Source organism: Drosophila montana, unplaced genomic scaffold (genome assembly GCF_035044405.1).
Source record: "Drosophila montana isolate Dmon_TW-CO22-7 unplaced genomic scaffold, ASM3504440v1 contig_2805_1, whole genome shotgun sequence".
NCBI classification, from domain to species: domain Eukaryota; kingdom Metazoa; phylum Arthropoda; class Insecta; order Diptera; family Drosophilidae; genus Drosophila; species Drosophila montana.
The window spans coordinates 78843-99741 of NW_026997676.1; the positions used below are offsets into that span (position 1 = coordinate 78843).

Genomic DNA, 20899 nt, shown 5'->3' on the forward strand with positions numbered 1-20899 from the left:
CGCTGTTCTTCTTTGCATCGTGCATGTTTTCAACTTCTGCTTTAGCGGATTCGCCGGCAGGAGAGTTCGCATTCCTTTTGAAATTTTGTGTGTTGATGTTTCTCTTAATGGTTGTTGCCTAGGGCTATTGTTGTTATTTGGGATTACGTTGAAAATGGGCAATGGCATGCCTCGAGAAATACCAACCCACATATATTGAAGAAATTTGGCCCGTCGTCGGGATCAAATGAATTATGTAGAAAATACTAGTGGTGCCGCCTTTGTTTGTGTAATTCATGTATTAACCATAATCCTGAATCTGAGTTTTAAGAAATCTTTCTCGTGGGCTCCAACCATAACCCTTGTGCTGGGTGTGGGGTCTGCCAAAAACTTACATATAACGGAATTGTAATAGGCAAAGCAGCTCCCAATTATTTTCCACTTCTTCGTAAATTTTTTGTTAACCATTGCCATTAATAACAAATTAATTTAAAAAGCACCTTGACAGTTTCAGCTGGCTTCGAGCCAGTGACCTTCCTTTGTCAGTCCGTCGCTCAGAGACCTAAGCCTAAGACCTAAGCCGCAATTGCAAAATTAAATTATATGGCCGCGTAGTATGTTTTCATATAAAGTTTGATTAATGTTTTTGCCTACCTATCCGTCTAATTTTAAAACAAGTATGAGGTTCTAGTCGGGAGCTCCCGACTAGGGGGTACCCTGAACCAACACCAAATGCAGCTCGCGCTACGCGCTCGTTGTCTTTAGTAGTAATAAAAATAAATAGAAAAAAAAGTTCCCTTGGCAGGGTTCGAACTCGCAACTGACCGCATGACCAGCCAAACAAAAACGAGAAAAAATACCGATGCAGACCCATCTTTTTCATAATACTCATAGCGCTTTCCCATGTCTAAGAAGCACAGGAAAAATAGGTAATGCCGAGTATGGCTAAGATATCTTGAGAAACAAATAAATTTTCCATACAGCAACTTACTGTTCGACCGATCGTTCCTATGGCAGTTATATGATATAGTAGTCCGATGTTGATAGGATTTTGCATAAATATAAGGAGAAAAGTAAAACTAATAAATGCCGAGTTTGGTCAAGATTTCTTGAAAAACAAAACAATTTTCAAACAACAACTAAATTTTCGATCGATCGTTTCTATGGCAGCTATATGATATAGTAGTCCGATGTCGATATGATTTTGCATATATATTAGGAGCATACTTAAACTAATAAATGCCGAGTTTGGTCAATATATCTTGATAGACAAAAATGTGTTTCATACAAGAACTAACTTTTCGACAGATCGTTCCTATATCAGCTATATGATGTAGTGGTCCAATCCATCTGGTTTCGACGTATGTACTGCGTGAAACAGAAAGAGGCGCTTCTGCAAAGATTCATAAAGATAGCTATAAAATTGAGAGACTACTTAGTTCGCATAGAAACAGACAGACGGACAGCCGGACAGATGGACATGATTATGATATTGGATATATATATTCTTCCTTCTATGCGTTACACATTTCACAAAATTATAATACCCTTTGCAAGGGTTTAAAAACGTTTTCCTGGTGGGGTTCGAACTCGCAACTAACCGAACAACTTGCCGCCGCCTCTACTCAACAGCCACACCAGCCAAAAAACAAATATATAATTTCCTCGGTAGGTCTCGAACTCGCAGCGGAACGCACTACCTGCCGCCGCCTTAACGCAACAGCCACGCCAATTATTTAATTTTAATGAGAAAAAACTTATTAAAATAGCAGCACAGAAAACAATACAATCGCAATTGCAATGCTGTTGATAGATTTTAAAGCAGACGCGCATGAATGTGAAATTTTCAGTAGTAGATCTTATTGTACTATAAAATATTCGTGTATTCTCAAAATGACAATGGCATTTAAATTGTGGCTTAAACTGATGGGCAATACAAGTTGGATTATTAAGTTGATTTTAAGCTTTATGGTGGTAGCGGGGAGGTGGCGATTGGTACAAAATGAAAGATACTTGATATATATATACTATTCTAGAAGCTACATGTCAAGTTTGGTGACTCTAGCTCATATTATTTGCCGAAATTGCTCAAAAAACAGGATTTCGATATCGATTTTTATCGATTACTTAGAAACGGGGAAAGTTATCCAATATCGGAAGCAAACTCGATCTGCTCGAGCACTAGGAGGACCTACATACCAAATTTCAGGTCTCTAGCACTCATAGATTCTGATATCCTTGCGTTCATACATACCGACAGACGGACGGACAGAATCGGCTATTGATGCTGATCAAGAATATATATACGTTATGGGGTCGGAGATGCTTCCTTCCGCCTGTTCCATATATTTGCACAAATACATTCTACCCTTTTTACCCATTTTCAATGGGTTCAGGGTATAAATTTCAAGGCGAACAGAAAAAACGCATACAATTTTGCCAGACCTTGTCAAACGCCTGTTTTACGTCGAGGAACACTCCGACGCAGTCTTGCTTCTGTGCAAATGCCTCCAGTACATGAAGCCAAACTGATAGTCAGGGACTAGGCGCGTGACCTCACCGAGTTCCAGAAGTCGACTTAGCAGGAGTCGGTCAAAGACTTTCGAAAGTGTCGGCAGCATGCTTATAGGGTGGTAAGTTTCCAGCTGTGTTAGCGGCTTACCGGGTTAGGCGATTATGATAATTTTTGCACTTTTCCATTGCTTCGGGACCAAGCCTGAGCATGGAGTTGAGAATTATGGCGAGAATCATTACGCATTTGCGTGGAAGTGCCGTCGCTGCTCTGTTTTCAATTTCGTCTCATCCAGGGGTCTTCTTCAGCTCGAGGGCTTTCAGCCGTGTCCCGATCTCCGCTGGGAATATGCCTTTTATTAGGAGAGCCATCTGCACAACAGTACATAGCCAGTTTACGGGGCTATGCAACGTCTGCGAGATAGAAGGGCTTGTAGGTCGCCTTCAGGTGGTCAGCAAATGCATTCGCCTTCTCCTCGTCCGATCGGAGCCAGAGGCCAGCGTGATCCAGCCTCCTCAGACGCCTTTTGTTGGCAAGGAATCTCCTGGCTTTTGGGCTTAGCATGAAGCTTCTTAAGGTGTAAGGGCGTGGTTGAGTTTGCGGGGCTGCACGTCTGGCAGCTTCTGTTATTTTCGCTGTGAGGTGGTCGACATAGCTCTCCAGTTTACTTGCCGTATTTATTGAGACGTTGAGCTCTAAGGTGTCCTTGAGGCAGGTCCAGTAGACGTCCAAGTTAGAGCACGGCGGGAGCATTTTGCGGATGCCAACGACCTACTTAGGTGGCATCAAATTTACACGGGGCAAATCTAAAATTGGCCTATAGCTTAACATAAATAAATTTATATGTATATGAATGTAATAGCGGGTATAGCCCGGCATTGCCCGTGGCACGTATGTTGTATGTTGTAAAATCAATGTTCTCAAACAAATTTGAAATGATTTTAAAACTGATTGGACGGTAAATAAATAACTTTCATACAAATGTTTTCCGCCAATTTACCACTGTTGCGAGTGGAATTTCCCAAATCGCTGAAACACGTATTCATTACATTCTTATGTAGAGCTTTTTTTTTTTTTTTTACTAATTATATTTTGTTTATTAAGAAATCTGGTATCCTGTTACTCTATGTTAGCAACTTTTATCAGAGTGACATAATTACTTAGCTTAGCGATGATTGTGGTTTTACAATTAGTTTTACAATTAGGTTAACAGATTACAGAAACATATTTTATTGTAATTAACGAAGCTTGTCACCTATACATAACGATCGATTAGGTCGGTTGGGTAGGTCCTCTTCAGTCGCCTTCTTCTTCGCCTCCTTAGCAGGCTCCTCGCCAGGATGTTTGGATGGTTGTGGAGCTTTGTTGAGTAGCTCGCTGCTTGCCTGTTGACTACGTCGCCCACCATTGGAACCTTGAGGTCCTTGGCGATGTCGCGTGTGCGAATATACCATTCGGCTCCAGTTATTTTGCGCAGGGTTTTGGCCTGAATGATGCGAATTTTGTTCAGGTGTGTTTTTGCAGCTATACCGTAAACTTGAAGCCCGTAACGCCACACTGGGGCAAGGATTACCTTGTAGATTAGGACCTTGTTTCGGAGCGAGAGTTTGTTTTTGGAGTTGAGGAGCCAGCTCATTCGCCTTATCTTAGATTTGATGTTGCTCGTTACTGCAGAGACGTGCTTACTAAATGTAAGTCGTCTGTCGAGAGTGACACCTAGGTACTTGTGTTGACGATATTGCTCTAGAAGCTCACCATGAAGAAAAAGTCCGGGGCATGAGTCCTTGCGTAGAGTGTGGGTAACCGTGGCGCATTTTCCAGGGTTCACTGCGATGTTCCATCTACAAGCCCAGTTTTCAAATCGCTTGAGGTATTCCTGCAAGAGGTCAGTTGCCACGTACACACATTTGTTTTTTGCAAGGATTGCCGTGTCGTCAGCAAACGTGGCCACCAGAAGGTCCTGCCGATCATTCCGTCTGCTTGCATTTGCTGTGGGCATGTCATGTGTAAACAGGCTATATAGCGTGGGACCCAAGACGCTGCCTTGTGGAACGCCCGCTTTTATGCGTTTGGTTTGAGAGGCTACTCCATCCTGCACCACTTGAAAGGTTCTCTCAGTTAGGAAGCTCGCAATGGTGCTAAATAGCTGCGGATTTAATTTGTCCTTTATCTTGGAGAGGAGTCCTGCGTGCCACACCCGGTCGAAGGCTTCTTGGATGTCGAGGTATGCTGCCACCACATACTCTTTCCTGTGAAAGCCGTCCAAAATATAATTTGTGACCCGATGTAGTTGCTCAGGGGTACCGTGTTTGAGTCGAAACCCAAACTGGAACTTCGGGATCAAGCGTTTTATTTCCGGGGTATCCAGGACCCTTCTGAGGATGCACCTTTCATGTAGAGCTTTGAAAATAGGTTTAAAGCAAATCGGACACAATTTAAAACTTCGCACACAAAAAATCTTTAAATCGCATTCCCCCCGAAGAACTTTGAATTCTGCGAAAAGTGTGAAACACGTATCAAATGATTTTTCTTATAGATCTCTGGAAATGAATTTGAGCGCGAAACGTCACCCACCAAATCTTTGACCTCCATTTCCACCAAGGAGGAACGGATTTTCCTAAAAGTGTAAAACACCCCTCAAATGAATTTGAACAAAGATCTTTGATAATAAGTTTGAGGCCGATCGGATGGTAAACAAAAAAGTTACATACAAACGTGTTTCGCGATTTTGCCACACTTGCGGGTGGAATTTCCCGAAACCCTGTCTTAACGTGCACCTACATCACATAAGGTAGCTACAGTGAAAATTTCAGCTTCCTAGCTCTTACGGTTTGGGCTGTGCGTTGATCACCAATCAGTCAGTCAGTCAGTCAGTCAGGAAAAACAGTTTTATATATAGAGATTGTATTGCGTAATTGAATTTTTGAGCCCAAAGCGGATAGACAACATATGTCAGCTGTCTTGATATTTGTACGAGAGCCTACAAAATAAATGGGTTAACAAACTTTGAAGCAAACTTTTAACGTGCTGCAGTTGTATGGAATAGGAAAGGAAAAGTACGGCCCATATCTACAATGAAAATGGTGTGACTTATTAGTAAACAGCTTGAGGTAAAATTTCTATATATAAAACTACTTTTGCTGACTGACTGACTTATTGACTGATTGGTGATCAACGCAGCTCTTGCCGTAAAAGCTAGGAAGCTTTTCGCAGTAGGTTTCGGGAAATTCCACCCGCATGTCTGGTAAAATCATTAAAATGCCTGCAAATTTTTTGCTTACCTTCTGATCGGCCTCAAACTCATTTTCAAAGGTTTTTGTTCAAATTCATTCATTCACACTTTTCAAAAATGGAAATGGGGGTAAACGATTTGGTGGATGACGTTTCGCGCTCAAATTCCAAATTTCCAATTTCCAAAGATCTATACGAAGAATCATTTGAAACGTGTTTCACGCTTTTTGCAGAATCCACGCATCCTCGGTAGAAATGTGATTCGAAGGTTTTTTGGGCGAAGTTTTGAGTTTTGTCCGACTTACATCAAGGTTATGTGGAGATCAAGATGGAGATCAAGATGGTACGGGTAGATTTCCTTTTTCCGCGGGCGTTTACTTAGTGGAAAGGTAAGAAATAAAATTTATATATAATGTTGTATTTGGCGACCTTTCCATTTTATAATTGTCTGTTTGGCTGGCTCGAGGTCCGGGGTTTTTTATCCAAGGCAAAATGAAAATGCAATTTGTTTGAATTTAACCAATAAAATACATTGCGGACGGAGAAGAGCTGGTACAGACGATAAACGAAAAAGAAACACAAAAGTCGGCACGTACTAAATTCTCTTTATTAGTTAAAGAATACAAAACAAAGAACAACCAAAGCACAAGGGATCGAGCAATACTTGACACAGTGGAACAGACACGTAAATTCTTACAAGAAAATAACAATATCAAAATATTATCTTCTGACAAGGGTAACAAAACAGTAGCAATGTATAGCGACGACTACAATAATAAAATGGCAAATATTTTAGATGACTTATGCGCGTATAGAACATTAAGACAGGACCCGACATCAAGATTACAGACAAAGAATAACAGCCTTGTGACACAATTATTTAAGATGGAACTTATTTCAAAGGACGAAAGAAATAAGTTGATTACTACCACAGCGGTACCCCCAAAAATATATGGACTCGAGAAAATTCACAAGGAAGGAACATCTCTGAGACCAATATGCTCCTCTATCGGTTCCCCATCATATGGACTATGTAAATACATTATAAAATTATTAAGAAACTTGACAACGGACTCCAAATATAACATTAAGAATTCGTTAGAGTTCAAAGATAGAGTAAACAACGCCACTATCAGGGAAGACGAAATATTAGCATCTTTTGACGTAGTATCCCTGGTTCCCAGCATACCAATAGAATTGGTACTGGACACAATAAGACAAAAATGCACTAAATTGGAGGAACTCACAACTGTACCTAAACAATTATTTATGGAATTAATTAAATTCTGTATTCAAGAGAATAGATTTTTTAAATATGACGACAAAATATACATACAGTTGAAAGGAATGTCAATGGCATCACCGGCCTCCCCGGTAATAGCGAACATAATAATGGAAGAACTGTTGGACAATATTACTGATAAATTAACAACAAAACCAAAACTTCAGACAAAATATGTAGATGACCTTTTTGCTGTAACGGAATAAACAGAAGTACAAAACATTCTAAAAGAATTAAATTCATTTTACAAACACATAAAATTCACAGTGGAACTAGAACAAGACGGGAAACTACCATTTTTAGACACATTGACAACTCACTCAAAATTAAGTGGTATATGTATATATATATACATACTAAACTTTAACTATAATCACCCAAAAAGTATGATTATAAATACAGCACTAAGCTGTATGAGAAGAATGACAAACATATCGGAAGCAATATACCATAAAGAAATTGAACATGAAATCAAAAATATATTGACCATAAATGACTTCCCGAAGACTATAATTAGAACATTATTTTAAAGACAACATATCACAACACAAAAGCCAACAGAAGCTCCAAAAATATACAAATCTCTGACATATGTACCACGATTCTATAACAGACATGAAATAAAAGTAGCCCATAAGCCCACAAATACAGCGAGGACGAACCCGGAAAATGATTGACCGGCGTCCGCCGTTTTCTTGGCAACAATCCAAAAAAACTACTTTCGAGCGCAAAATCTATAATACAAACGATTAATGCAATTTGGCCAGCAAATTCAAAAACAGCCTTATAAAAGATTTAGACAGCAACAACTTGTCTTACATACAATAGTTGGAAAAAAGCTATTTCCATGGCGCCCCCCGCTGAACGCTCTGTTAAGTCGTGTGGTCGTCAAATATACATTTTTCCTTTATTTGTTGGTTAATGTTGGGCGGAAACGATAACAATGTTAGCAACAACAAAACAGCGGTAACATTTTTGGTGCTCAAATATTTTAATATATTAATTTGTGATAGCAAAAGGTATGTTTTATATTTTAAATTTTTCAATACATATATATTGTTAATATAATCAACTAAAATGTCAATATTTGAAAGACTGGCATCTTTGATAACAGTTTCAATAGTTAATGATTATCAGGTTGGCGACCAAATGAACCAATTAATAACTTCAGATACCATTGCAGAACAACCAGTGTTGCAGCAGCAACAATAAGTGTTGTTTTTACTTTTTTTAATTTTTTTATTTTGCATTGAATTAAAAGTTAATTTTGAGCAAGCTACACACCCAGTGGGATGAGCATTGGGAATTGTTATTCGATTCGTGAAATTAAAATCGAAGTTATTGCGAATGCAAATTGATGTGCAATTCATTAAAATGACTTCGCTTCATTGGCTGCCATTAAGGCGTGCCTCTGTTCGAAGAAGGAAAAAAAAAATTGGCATATAATAGTCGTAGATATATTGAAATGCAGCTTGCAAGTGCATCAATATGTGAATGCAAAAATATATTATGTAATATACAATAATATATAAAAATGTATAATACTAGCGGGTATAACCCGTCCTTGCCCGTGGCACGTATGTTATAAAATCAATGTTCTCAAAAAAATTTGAAATGATTTTGAAACTGATCGGACGGTAAACAAATAACTTTCATACAAACGTTTTCCGCCAATTTACCACTGTTGCGAGTGGAATTTCCCAAATCGCTGAAACACGTATTCATTAATTTCTTATGTAGAGCTTTGAAAATAGGTTTGAAGCAAATCGGACACAATTTAAAACTTCGCACAAAAAATCTTTTAGTCGCATTCCACCCGAAAAAGTTTGGATTCTGCGAAAAGTGTGAAACACGTCTCAAAAGATTTTTCTTATAGATCTCTGGAAATGAATTTGAGCGCGAAACGTCACCCACAAATCTTTGACCTCCATTTCCACCAAGGAGGAACGTATTTTTCGAAAAGTGTGAAACACCCCTCAAATGAATTTGAACAAAGATCTTTGAAAATAAGTTTGAGGCCGATCGGATGGTAAACAAATAAGTTTCATACAAACGTTTTTCGCGATTTTGCCACACTTGTGGGTGGAATTTCCCGAAACCCCGTCTTAACGTGCACCTACATCACATAAGGTAACTACAGTGAACATTTCAGATATTAGCTCTTACGGTTTGGGCTGTGCGTTGATCACCAATCAGTCAGTCAGTCAGTCAGTCAGTCAGTCAGTCAGGACAAACAGTTTTATATATAGAGAAGATATATAATAATATATATATATATATTTATATAAAAATATAGCAAAAAAAATATAAAATATGTATTATTTCAGTTAAAATATGCATATTCATTCATATATATATATAACGTGAAGATCTGTTTAAGACCACTTTTATTATTATTTTAAAGAAATGTTTAATTTTAACATATCGCGGACAATTTCGTTTTTGGGAGCGGGGTTTACCGAAATTTATTATTTATGCACATATTGCCGCAAATAAAATGACATCCTTCCTTATATGTATAAACAAAGACCACAATTAGAAATACAAAGCACAATAAATAAGCAAAAATATGCAAAATATTTATGAATCCGGCTCGCATGGGATTTAAATTAAAATATATGCACATTGTTAAATAATTCAATTATTGCGTATACGACACGCTATCCAAAAATCCAAATGGAATTATAGCTTTTCTATTCTAGTTGGGTTGATTATATATTCTCTTCGGTTCTAAATCAAAAGAGAAATAATAAATAATAATATGACCTATGTGTAATTGGCAAAATTGGTATGCGTCTTAATAAAGCTCTTTAAAGTCCAACAAACATTCGTAGCACCCGCTTTGCTGTACGAATATCTGGTCTAAAAGGGGAAAGACACAAATCATCCAAAAATCAGGCTCTGCCTGACGAGGCTTTAATTAAATTTCAACTAAACAGTTAGTGTCTTTCAATATCAGCCCAAACTGTCACATAAAGTGCGGCACCTGTCAGGGCGGCTAACGGTTCCGGTGACCTCGGCTTGATTTGAGCTTTTCAAACACTGCGCCTTTTAAATTGAAATTAATTAACTGGAAAATTCATTTATTTTTGCTCGCTTTCATTTTTGTTCAAGCTTCTTTACTATCATGGGCAACCGTCCGTAACTGTAATTGGTTTCCGGGCATAAAATCCTAGGGCTAATGTCTATCCCGTAACCTGACGACCGTCAGTTAGTCGGCAGCTAGGCATATTTGCGTTTATCTTTGCACATAAAAACGAATATATTTACCTAATTGTCTTCAATCACAGCAAATTGGTTTGTTTGACACTCGGCTTATAGTATCGTTTTTTCTCGATTGCAGCTACGCAGCCAAGAGCAGGAGCAGGAGGTGCTCAACTGGATCTATGCGGTGAACGGCGGAGGTGTCCAGTGGCTAGTACGAGGATATTTTTAATGGCGGCATCTGGCTGTGTAAGCTGCCGAAACTGGCCCCTGGGAGCGCAGTACCAACTTCCAGCTGATGGAAAACCTTTACCACTTCCAGCCGTCGGTTTAGAAGTATGGTGTGCACGAGGCAGAAATATTTTAAGCTGCCGATAGTTTCCAACGACGCAATATTTCACAAGTGACCCTTAATCTGTATGCCCTGCGTCGCATTCAAGGTTTCTGACTTTGGGATTCATGATTATAAATATTAAGTTCGACAATTTTATGATAGACACATAAGCATGCCAAACTCCACTCTGGGACACAAAATGGCCGAAGAGAATAAGTGCACGTTCACCAAGAAGGAGCTGCGTTCTCATGAGGGTGAGCTAAGTGCGCAGATGGGCGTGGCATGGTGTACGCCTTTTAATACCCTCAGGTATACACGCATAGCCACACACACGCCCGCAGCTACACAATAAATAAATAAGTTAAAACAATATTGATTTGATATATATATCTTCTGGCGCTTTTTATAATTAAAGACCGGCAATCAGCAGTGCGGGCACTCTTAATGTAATTTATGAATTATGAAATAAATAAATAAATAATTTTTAATACAACCATCATGTTTTTTTCCACGCAATGTTTTTCCTGCCTTCCCATTGGTTTATCATTATTTTAGCTGTTAATTAGGATAAACACTGGAAAACCGCAGACCATCCATCAGTTCTCCAGCATCCAAGCCAAATAGGGGTATACCCCAGCACTCTCACACACACATCCACACACTGACAACTACATTTAATCCGAGCACCAACTTTTTGGCGTGTTTTAATTTTAACCCTTTATATATCTCTATATTTGACACTGTTTGTGCTGACTGACTGATTGGTGATCAACGCACAGCCCGAACCGTAAGAGATAGGAAGCTGAAATTTTCACTATAATTACCTTATGTGATTAATGTGTACGTTAAGACTAGGTCGGGAAATTGCATGTGTGAAAAAAAATCTTTGTGAGAATTTACGATCTTGGGTGTCAAATGCGGATCAAACGTTTACTTAACGAAATTTTATTTTTCAGCTTTACGGCAAGACCAACACAGGCGGAATGCACTTAAAACATCCTTTTAAATAAAAGTAGAGATCAAGGTGGGTAGATTTCTATCTTCCATGGGCGTGAAGAGTTAATATCTAAAAATTTTAGCACAATACATTCCACGGACAAGGCCGGGCAATAGTAGTATACAAATATATTGTGATCCCAACGATTATTTATTGCAAGTTATATAAACAACAATGCTATTGCATACAAGTTCATTGTTGTAACCTGCACTAATTGAATAATAAAATGTATGTATTTTTCGTAATAAGGACCTTGGGGTGAGTAGATATAGTCTAAAAAGTTTTCCATCCTTTATTTTAATCAATATTTTTAGGTTTACTTAGAATTTCGCTGAGAATTTGAGGAATAAAGATACCTAATGAGCTTTACGGCAGATTGAATCTTAATGCAAGGTATTTCCTTCTTATTCAGTTTTCGGATTTTGTCATGCATTGTGGCCACATTATATGTTACATATGGCCCTGTAATTATTAATTTCATTGCATTCAATTTATTTTTTATATTGTTCACCAATTTTTGTAATTACCCGATGATTAGAAATAAAATAAATGGGAATTTAATATTTTTTTTATATTCTAATTTCTTATTATTATTTTATCTTTACTTCAGATTACTAGTTGAATTTTTATGGCAATAAGATTTATTATGCATATCGACAAGAACTACTTGTAACTACTTGTCTACTGTTTTTGGCGATGAATCCAAGGGGGCTGAATCTCTATATATAAAACTGTTAGTCCTGACTGACTGACTGATTGGTGATCAACGCACAGCCCAAACCGCAAGAGCTAGGAAGCTGAATTTTCACTGTAGTTACCTTATGTGATAAGGCTGCATGTTAAGACGGGGTTTTGTAAAATTCCACCCGCAAATGTGGGAAAATCGCAAAAACGTTTGTATGAAACTTTTTGTTTACCATCCGATCGCGCTTCGCGCTTAAATTCATATTTTCAGCGATTTGGGAAATTCCACCCGCAACAGTGGTAAATTGAAGGAAAATGTTTGGTTACCGTCCGATCATTGTCAAAAACATTTAAAAACCTTTTCGAAAAAATGTATTTAGCAAGTGACACGGGCAAAGCCGGGTTATACCCGCTAGTATAAAATATTTATTTGTTTTAGTAAAATATACTGGTATTTTTTGTGTATATATTTATTTGTTAAATAGCTTTTAAGGACGCTGTTGCCTTATGCGCCATTTGTGTTTTTTAAATTGGTTTGGATTTGTTGTGTTATGTTATGTGGTTTGCATATTTTCTATGATTAAGCTATCAGGTAGCCGGCCTGAGAAGCAACACAAGCTCTTGAAACAGACCCATTGTCAGACCGCTAAAAGGTTGTGATCGGCAACACAGATAACTTCCTTTAAAGGAACTCAAATTGATGATATATAAAAAGACAGGAAACAAAAAAAAATCAGTGTAGCTATTATTATAACTATTATAATTATAATAATAATTATTATTTTGATTTTTGCTATTATTATTATTATCATATTAATATTATTATCAGTACAATATCCTTGTTTTCAGCTGTCGAATTGGGGTGACTTAGACAAGTCATCTACCGAGGGCTGTATGATTTGTTGTTTTCCTAATTATTATATTTCAGCTTGGTATTATTTATAAACAACTGCTGATTCCTGTAACTGATGTATTTATTTCTCTAAGGGCTTATCTGCAATTCGAGTGTCTACTTCGTCGCTTCTAGGAAAATGCTTGAGCTTTATTTACTGGCCAGAATTTTTAACGATTTCCAAAATAAATGCAAGCCGCAAAGAGAAGAGCTGTGGTGAGCGATGTGCGGGAATCAGGCCAAAGTTAATGGCAGCAACAAATACAGCTGTTTTCTGTATTATTATGTGGCTTAAACATGCAAGGGCATATATTTTGTTGTCGGCCACATTGTTTTTGTGTTCGGTGATGCGGTTTGCAGTAGAACTTGCACAAAATATTTCGGGCTAATTGCTTAAACTTTGTAATAATTTATAGCTGCAATGCAGTGTTTAAACTGGAGACGATTTCAAGGAACATTCTCCTCCGGAACTCATACCCAAACCAAGACTTAAAACTATTTGAAACAGTTCATATCGAACAGAAAGTTTGTAGACAACTAAGCGAATTGTCAGCTGCTGTCGCTTAGCATTCGTGATCTGCATAATGAACCGAATTTCAAGCATATTTCATTGTCAACTGCTACCCGTCTCTGGACTGTAAACAAAGCAATGAGGCAAGTGACAAGTGAAGTAAACAGTCGTTCCTATACTTTAGCCAGTCTCTTACACACCCATTGGCTATTCTCTCTGTTACCCCACAAGCGACTAGAGCAATAATTGCCAGCCAACTGCTTGCAGCATATACTAAGCTGAAGCCCAGAGCCAGAGCCAGGGTAAATACCACAATCAAAAACAGGAACCGGATTCCTAGTCGTAGTTGTTGTTGTTTTTAGACCTGAAACCAAGTACGCCAAAAACCAGAGGAGAGCCCAAAAGCAAAGGCAAAGCCATGCAACAATCCGTGTAACAAGCGAATAAGCCGTTGATCGGCTGCGAGATATATTTCAACGGTTATGAACATGTAAAGTCGAGCTTAAAAATCATATTATCATATGAAATTTGTCATGGAACCAGACTAACTTAATAATTCGTAGCAAATAAATTTTGACTACAGAAAACCGTGAGGATCCATTTCTCATAAATATGTATATCGTGAAAGAAAATGAAATTTTTGTTTTGATGGAAAACTAAGCATCGAAAGTTTTAACTGCTAATTACACACACACATTCAGCCACATCTTCTTTGAATTCTACCAACAGCATTGCAATTACAATTGTATTGTTTTCTGTGCTGCTATTTTAAATCGTTTTTTTTTCTGAGTAAGATATAATTATTGGTGTGGCTATTGGGTAGAGGCGGCTGAAGATTGCGCGGTCAGTTACGAGTTCGAGCTCTTCTTAGGAAAATGTTTTTTTTTTGGCTGGTGTGGCTGTTCAGTAAAGTCGGCAGCAAGTAATGTAGTCATTTACGAGTTCGATCCCTGCCATGGGACCTTTTATTTTTTTTTATTTAATATATCTTTATTACTACTAAATCAAACGAGCGCGTAGCGCAAGCTGTATTTGGTGTTGGAATAAGAGGGTTCAGGATATCCCTTAGTCGGGAGCTCCCGATTAGAACCTCTTACTTGTTTTAACTTCTACCTGTGAGCCTTCCTTGATGCCATGATTATCAGAAGGAAACGCGATACTTGACAGAGAGAAAGAAAAAGTGAATCGGATATAGTCTCACAGAGAAAGAAAAGGAAAGAGAAAAAGAAAAGGGAAATATTGTGAAAGAGTGCTGTAGGGAGGAAGACACCCTGCACTTACATGCATGCTTTTGTTTTCCAAATCCGAAATCTTGAATAAAAGCCATTAAATCATTAAAGAATATAATGTATTTAATCAAGCAAAAATATATCTAAATAGTAAATGAAACAATTTTAATAAATTGCATTTGGTGCACAATTTACTGCGCGCTTTCGAGGTTCCAATGGAGTTCGGCGTTTATGAATTGCGTGCAGTGGTTCAGTTAATTCTGTATCTCCTGTTCTTTTCTGTTTATTTAATTTAAAATATATCTGCATATCTAAGTTCGCGCTGTCAATTGAACTTTCTATGATATTTTTATATATAACTGGATTACTTGTTATGCAGACAGATTTTTCAATCAGCTGCAACAATATTGCATAACAAAAATTTATTGGTATGGGATATAGGAAAAGTCTTTTAAAATTGTAAGATATATAGTTATTGGGTAGAAAATAAAAAATAAGTACGAGGTTCTAGTCGGGAGCTCCCGACTAAGGGATACCCTGAACCCTCTTATTCCAACACCAAATACAGCTCGCGCTACGCGCTCGTTTGCTTTAGTAGTATTAAAGATAAATTAAAAACGAGACAGAACGTTCTTCGGAACGCCGAAGATTTAATTCCCTTGCAACCTTTTCATAATTCTCATAGTGATTTGCCGTACATATCTAAGAAGCACAGGAAAAATAGTTAATGCCGAGTATGGTTGAGATTTTATTTTTTTTTTTTTATTAATGGTCGACAAAACGAGTGTCTTCCTAATTATTCAATACATTATACATATGTCGGAGAGGAAGCACTGTAGCATCTTGATAGGCATGAGACCTTAAGGTGTGACTATGGGTTGTGCTGGTAGATACTAGTTCTGGTAGAATGGGGACTCAGTTTGCGAACTGAGGCTGTGTGTGGCTTCGTATGCGTTGCTAGATCTGGTCTCTCTCTGGTGTCTGTTCTGTGTTTCCGGCGTGGCGTGAGGTGGTCACGTGAGGATATTTAAGAGACAATAATGAGCAACAAAGGCAACGAAGACTCGCTGCATCCGCCAGACCTGAGTATGGAACACCAGAATCCGAACGGTCAAGCAACCAACAATGACGACCTGCAGGGAGACGACTTCAATTCTCCGACACATACATTATGAAAATACACCATTTTCTAATAGCATCACCGACCGATGGAGGTTTTGTTTGCCAGTCCGGCCAGCTGTGCCCCTTTTCTTGAAAAACAAATTAGTTATCCATTCAACAACTTTATTTTCGACCAATCGGTACTATGGCAGCTATATGATAGCTGACTACTACTACTATCGGACTACTGTCCGATGTAAATAAGATTTTGCATACATGGAGGGAGCATAGTAAAACTAATAAATGCTGAGTTAGGTCAAGATATCTTGAAAAACAGAAAAATTTGTTATACAACAACTTAATTTTTGACCGATCGTTCTTATGGCAGCTATATGATATAGTTGTCCGATGTTGATAGGATTTTGCATATACATATATGAGGAGCATAGTAAAACTAATAAATGCCGTGTTTGATCAAGATATCTTGACAAACAAAAATGATTTTCATACAAGAACCTACTTTTCGACCGATCGTTCCTATGGCAGCTATATGATATAGTGGTTTGATCCAGCCACACCAATTATTAATTATTCGTGAGCAATAACGAATTAAAAAAGCAGCACAGAAAACAATACAATCGCAATTGCAATGCTGTTGATAGAATTCAAGGAAGACGCGCATGAATGTGTGTGTGTACATGTATACAGAAATTCTTGGAATTTGCGCTAGCTGCCGCCAACACGTGGGCTGCTAAAACACATTTTCTTTCGTGTTTCTTAACCGATATTTATGACATTTTCTAAAGTACATCATATTGTACTAGAAAATATTCGTGTATTATCAAAAAGTCAATTGCATTTAAATTGTGGCTTTTATTGTGGGCAGCATATATTGGTTTATTTACTTGATTTATGGCTATGAGGTAGTAGCGGGGAGGTGGTGATACCTATGTATACCCTAAAGGGTAAATACCTCTTACCTGTTTATATTGTAATTGGTGCTCCCCTAAGATGATTTTTGGATCCAGTGATCATTTATGGACCAACAGGCCATATACCTGGCTGCGAGAATGTTGAGGGAAAGCGTGAATTAGGGAAGGGATCTGTGCATTATGCGGTCTTTAGTTGAACATATCCCCTTCCTTAATCGAGGCTGCGGTAGCGTTTTTCTTGAGGCGCTTAGCGACTATTATGCCGAGGTTGATGCAGCTAAATTAGAATTATGCCTCTGGCCAGAGTACCTTGTTCACTGGAACTTGGAGGATCATATTAATCCTATTCTGCATGCCTGACTGTTTGATGGCTGGCTATAATTACGACGATATGAAAGAAGTACTCACAAAATACAAATGGAAACAAAGTCATCACTTCATTGGCGTTTCATGCAGCTACTTTGGGGTATCAGTATTAAAGGTAATATTTTTATACCCTGAACCCATTGAAAATGGGTAAAAAGGGTATTATGTATTTGTGCAAATGTATGTAACAGGCAGAAGGAAGCATCTCCGACCCTATAAAGTGTATATATTCTTGATCAGCATCAATAGCCTAGTCGATCTATCCCCTAGTCGGGAGCTCCCGACTAGAACCTCTTACTTGTTATATACTATTAATATTTAAGAGGCTCTTTACATTGAGAAGGACTTGGTCTATTTGCTTTATCTAAATGAGTTTTGTATGTAGCTGGATACTTTCTGAGTAAGAAATTCTTCATTTAAATATTCTTTTGTAAATAAATCTTTAAATGAGTTATTGCTCCTGATTTTGTCCTGGCACACGTAAAATGCACGAATAGTCCATGGTCTAGATGACCTGAATTCTAATATAGTATCAGAGGTAATAAGCAATCAAATAACTTTCCGAAATAAAAAACCCATTTTTAGTGGCATTTTATGCCCTGAACCCATTGAAAATGGGTAAAAAGGGTATTATGTATTTGTACAAATGTATGTAACAGGCAGAAGGAAGCATCTCCGACCCTAAATGGTATATATATTCTTGATCAGCATCACAACCCGAGTCGATTTAGCCATGTCCGTCTGTCTGTCCGTTTATCCGTTCGTCCGTCCGTTCATATTTATGTACGCAGGGATCTCAAAACTAATCAGGAATTACTTTAGGCTTTTAGAGCTAGAATCACTAACTTCTAGAATAGTATACATACAATATATCAAGCATCTTTCATTTTATAGCTATCGCGACTCCCGCCTATACAACAAAGCTATAAATCAATTAGATAAACCAATTGTAATTACACCCCAATACAAAAAAAAACTTAAATGAGATTGTCTTTTTAAGAATATATAAGATATATATGTATATACTAGCGGGTATAACCCGGCCTTGCCCGTGGAACGTATGTTATAAAATCAACGTTCTCAAAAAGCTTTGAAAATGATTTTGAAACTTATCGGACGGTAAACAAAAAACTTTCATGCAACCGTTTTCCGCCAATTTACCACTGTTGCGGGTGGAATTTCCCAAATCGCTGAAATACGTATTTATTAAGTTCTTATTTAGAGCTTTGAAAATAAGTTTGAAGCAAATCGGACACAACTTAAAACTTCGCCCAAAAAATCTTTAAATCGCATTCCCCCCGAAGAAGTTTGAATTCTGTGAAAAGTGTGAAACACGTCTCAAATGATTTTTCATATAGATCAGTGGAAATGAATTTGAGCGCGAAACGTCACCCACCAAATCTTTGACCTCCATTTCCACCAAGGAGGAATGGATTTTCCTTAAAGTGTAAAACACCCCTGAAATGAATTTGAGCAAAGATCTTTAAAAATGAGTTTGAGGCCGATCAGATGGTAAACAAAAAAGTTACATACAAAAGTTTTTCGCGATTTTGCCACACTTGCGGGTGGAATTTCCCGAAACCCCGTCTTAACGTGCACCTACATCACATAAGGTAACTACAGTGAAAATTTCAGCTATCTAGCTCTTACTGTTTGGGGTGTGCGTTGATCACCAATCAGTCAGTCAGTCAGTCAGTCAGTCAGTCAGTCAGTCAGTCAGTCAGTCAGTCAGTCAGTCAGTCAGTCAGTCAGTCAATCAATCAGTCAGGACAAACAGTTTTATATATAGAGATTACAGCGCAAATTGCAAGAATTTTTGTATACATGTACACACACATTCATACGCATCTATCTACTTGTTTAATATTGTATTGTTGCATAAAATTATTTAAATTAAAATTGAGCTGGTTGTTATTAGTTTCGGCAGCAATTATAAGCCGCTCTTATATATATACATACCTATGTACACGCAAGTGTCGTGCGGTAAATTGCAGTAAAGCGGAGTCTGCGTACATAAGCATATATACACATACATACAGACGCGTTGGCTCTCGCTATCTGCATTCTGCTTGTGATTTGATTCGACTGACTGTTGCGCGCGCTTAAGAGTACAGTGCTGACAATAAGTCAACGGTCAACGAACTTTCGTGTGCAGTTTTATTCCGTTTTTTTTTTTTTGATTTTTTTTCGTTTTTTTCCGGTTGCCATGGAAAGTTCGTGTGCTGAATCGTTGGCCCAGCCTACAAACTGGGTGGCATTTTTAAAGCGCAAGGTGGCGTCCTCTTATAAGTGGTTGCAGGCACTACAATCTAGCCTCAACCAAACGCCCCTTGCCAATACTGATGAAATTGCATTGTCGGTGCTGCTCAAACGGATTGAAAAAATTGAATCTGCATTTGAAGGCGCTCAAAACAAATGGGGAGAACTAGACTTTGACGAAATCGGCAGTGAGCTACGCGAGGCTTTTGATGAACTTGCAGTAACTTTGGAGACTTCGGTGCGGTAGAGCATTGCCGTCCAGCTCCACATTTGTAAATGAGCCTATTGCTGCTGCTTCAATGACTAGATCCAGAGCGTTGCCGACCTTACCGCCAATCAAATTGCCAACGTTTTCTGGAGGTTATACGGAGTGGGAAGATTTCTGGACACCATTCGATCATTGGAAATATCAGAGGCTAATTATTCTATACCATTAAATTTATTACAAAAACGATTTGATAACCGTCGATTTGTATTTCAGGCACACATCGTTAAACTGCTTGGTCTCAAAAAGGTAGAGAATGGCTCCGCTGGCATGCTGCGTGAATTGTCGAATAAGATTAATGCCCATATTCGTGCTACCACTAGTTTGGGTAGCAAAGAGCAAATTACTGGTTGCATCATTGTTCAGGTGCTATTGCAAAAACTGGATCCTGTTACGCAGGCGAAGTGGGAAGAGAAGCTGAAGGATCTTGCCTTTGCAAATATAATTCCGTCATGGGCACAAATTGCCACATTTTTGGAGCAACGGTGCAGAACCCTAGAGAGTGTGGATTATGCTATGGCAACCTAAAGGACAACCAAGAACATAAATACTAACCCCAGTAGGACATCACTCGTTGTTACTAACTCAATGGCCACTGTTTGCGTATTTTGTGAAGAGTATAATATATTGTCTCCAGAGATGCGTCTCAAGGAAGCAAAAGGATTATCTTTATGCCTCAACTGCCTTAAAAGGGGCAAATAAAACTACTACCGGGATTGCCTCTTCTGCAGATGGATAGTTGCAAGTGGCGGTTCCCAGCAAGGCCGTACCTCTCTTTTGGCCAATCGTGTATCGTCTGATGCCCGAACTGAGTCTGATGGCCGAGCAGATGAGTTAATTCAACGATTTTGGGAAGTAGAAAGTTTTCCAGATCCTGTTGCTAAAGCAACAAAGGAAGAGCTTGACTGCGAAGAGCATTATTTTAAGAATTTCCAAAGGTTGCCAACAGGAGCATATTCCGTGCGACTCCCTCTCAAACTCAGTCTGGATCAATAAGGTGAATCTTATCAACAGGCATTTCGCAGATTCGAAATTTAGCGAAAAGCGATTTATATCGCTTGAGAGAAAGTTGCACCGTCATCCCCACCTTAAATGTCAGTATTACGCGTTCATTCAAGAGT

The 20899-nt window shown here is 38.3% G+C and overlaps 1 pseudogene; it reads left to right on the forward strand.

Annotated features, from left to right (window-relative positions):
• The first annotated feature begins 6050 nt into the window (after positions 1-6050).
• On the forward strand, positions 6051-20306 carry LOC135430038 (myophilin-like; annotated as a pseudogene).
• Positions 20307-20899: the final 593 nt, after the last annotated feature.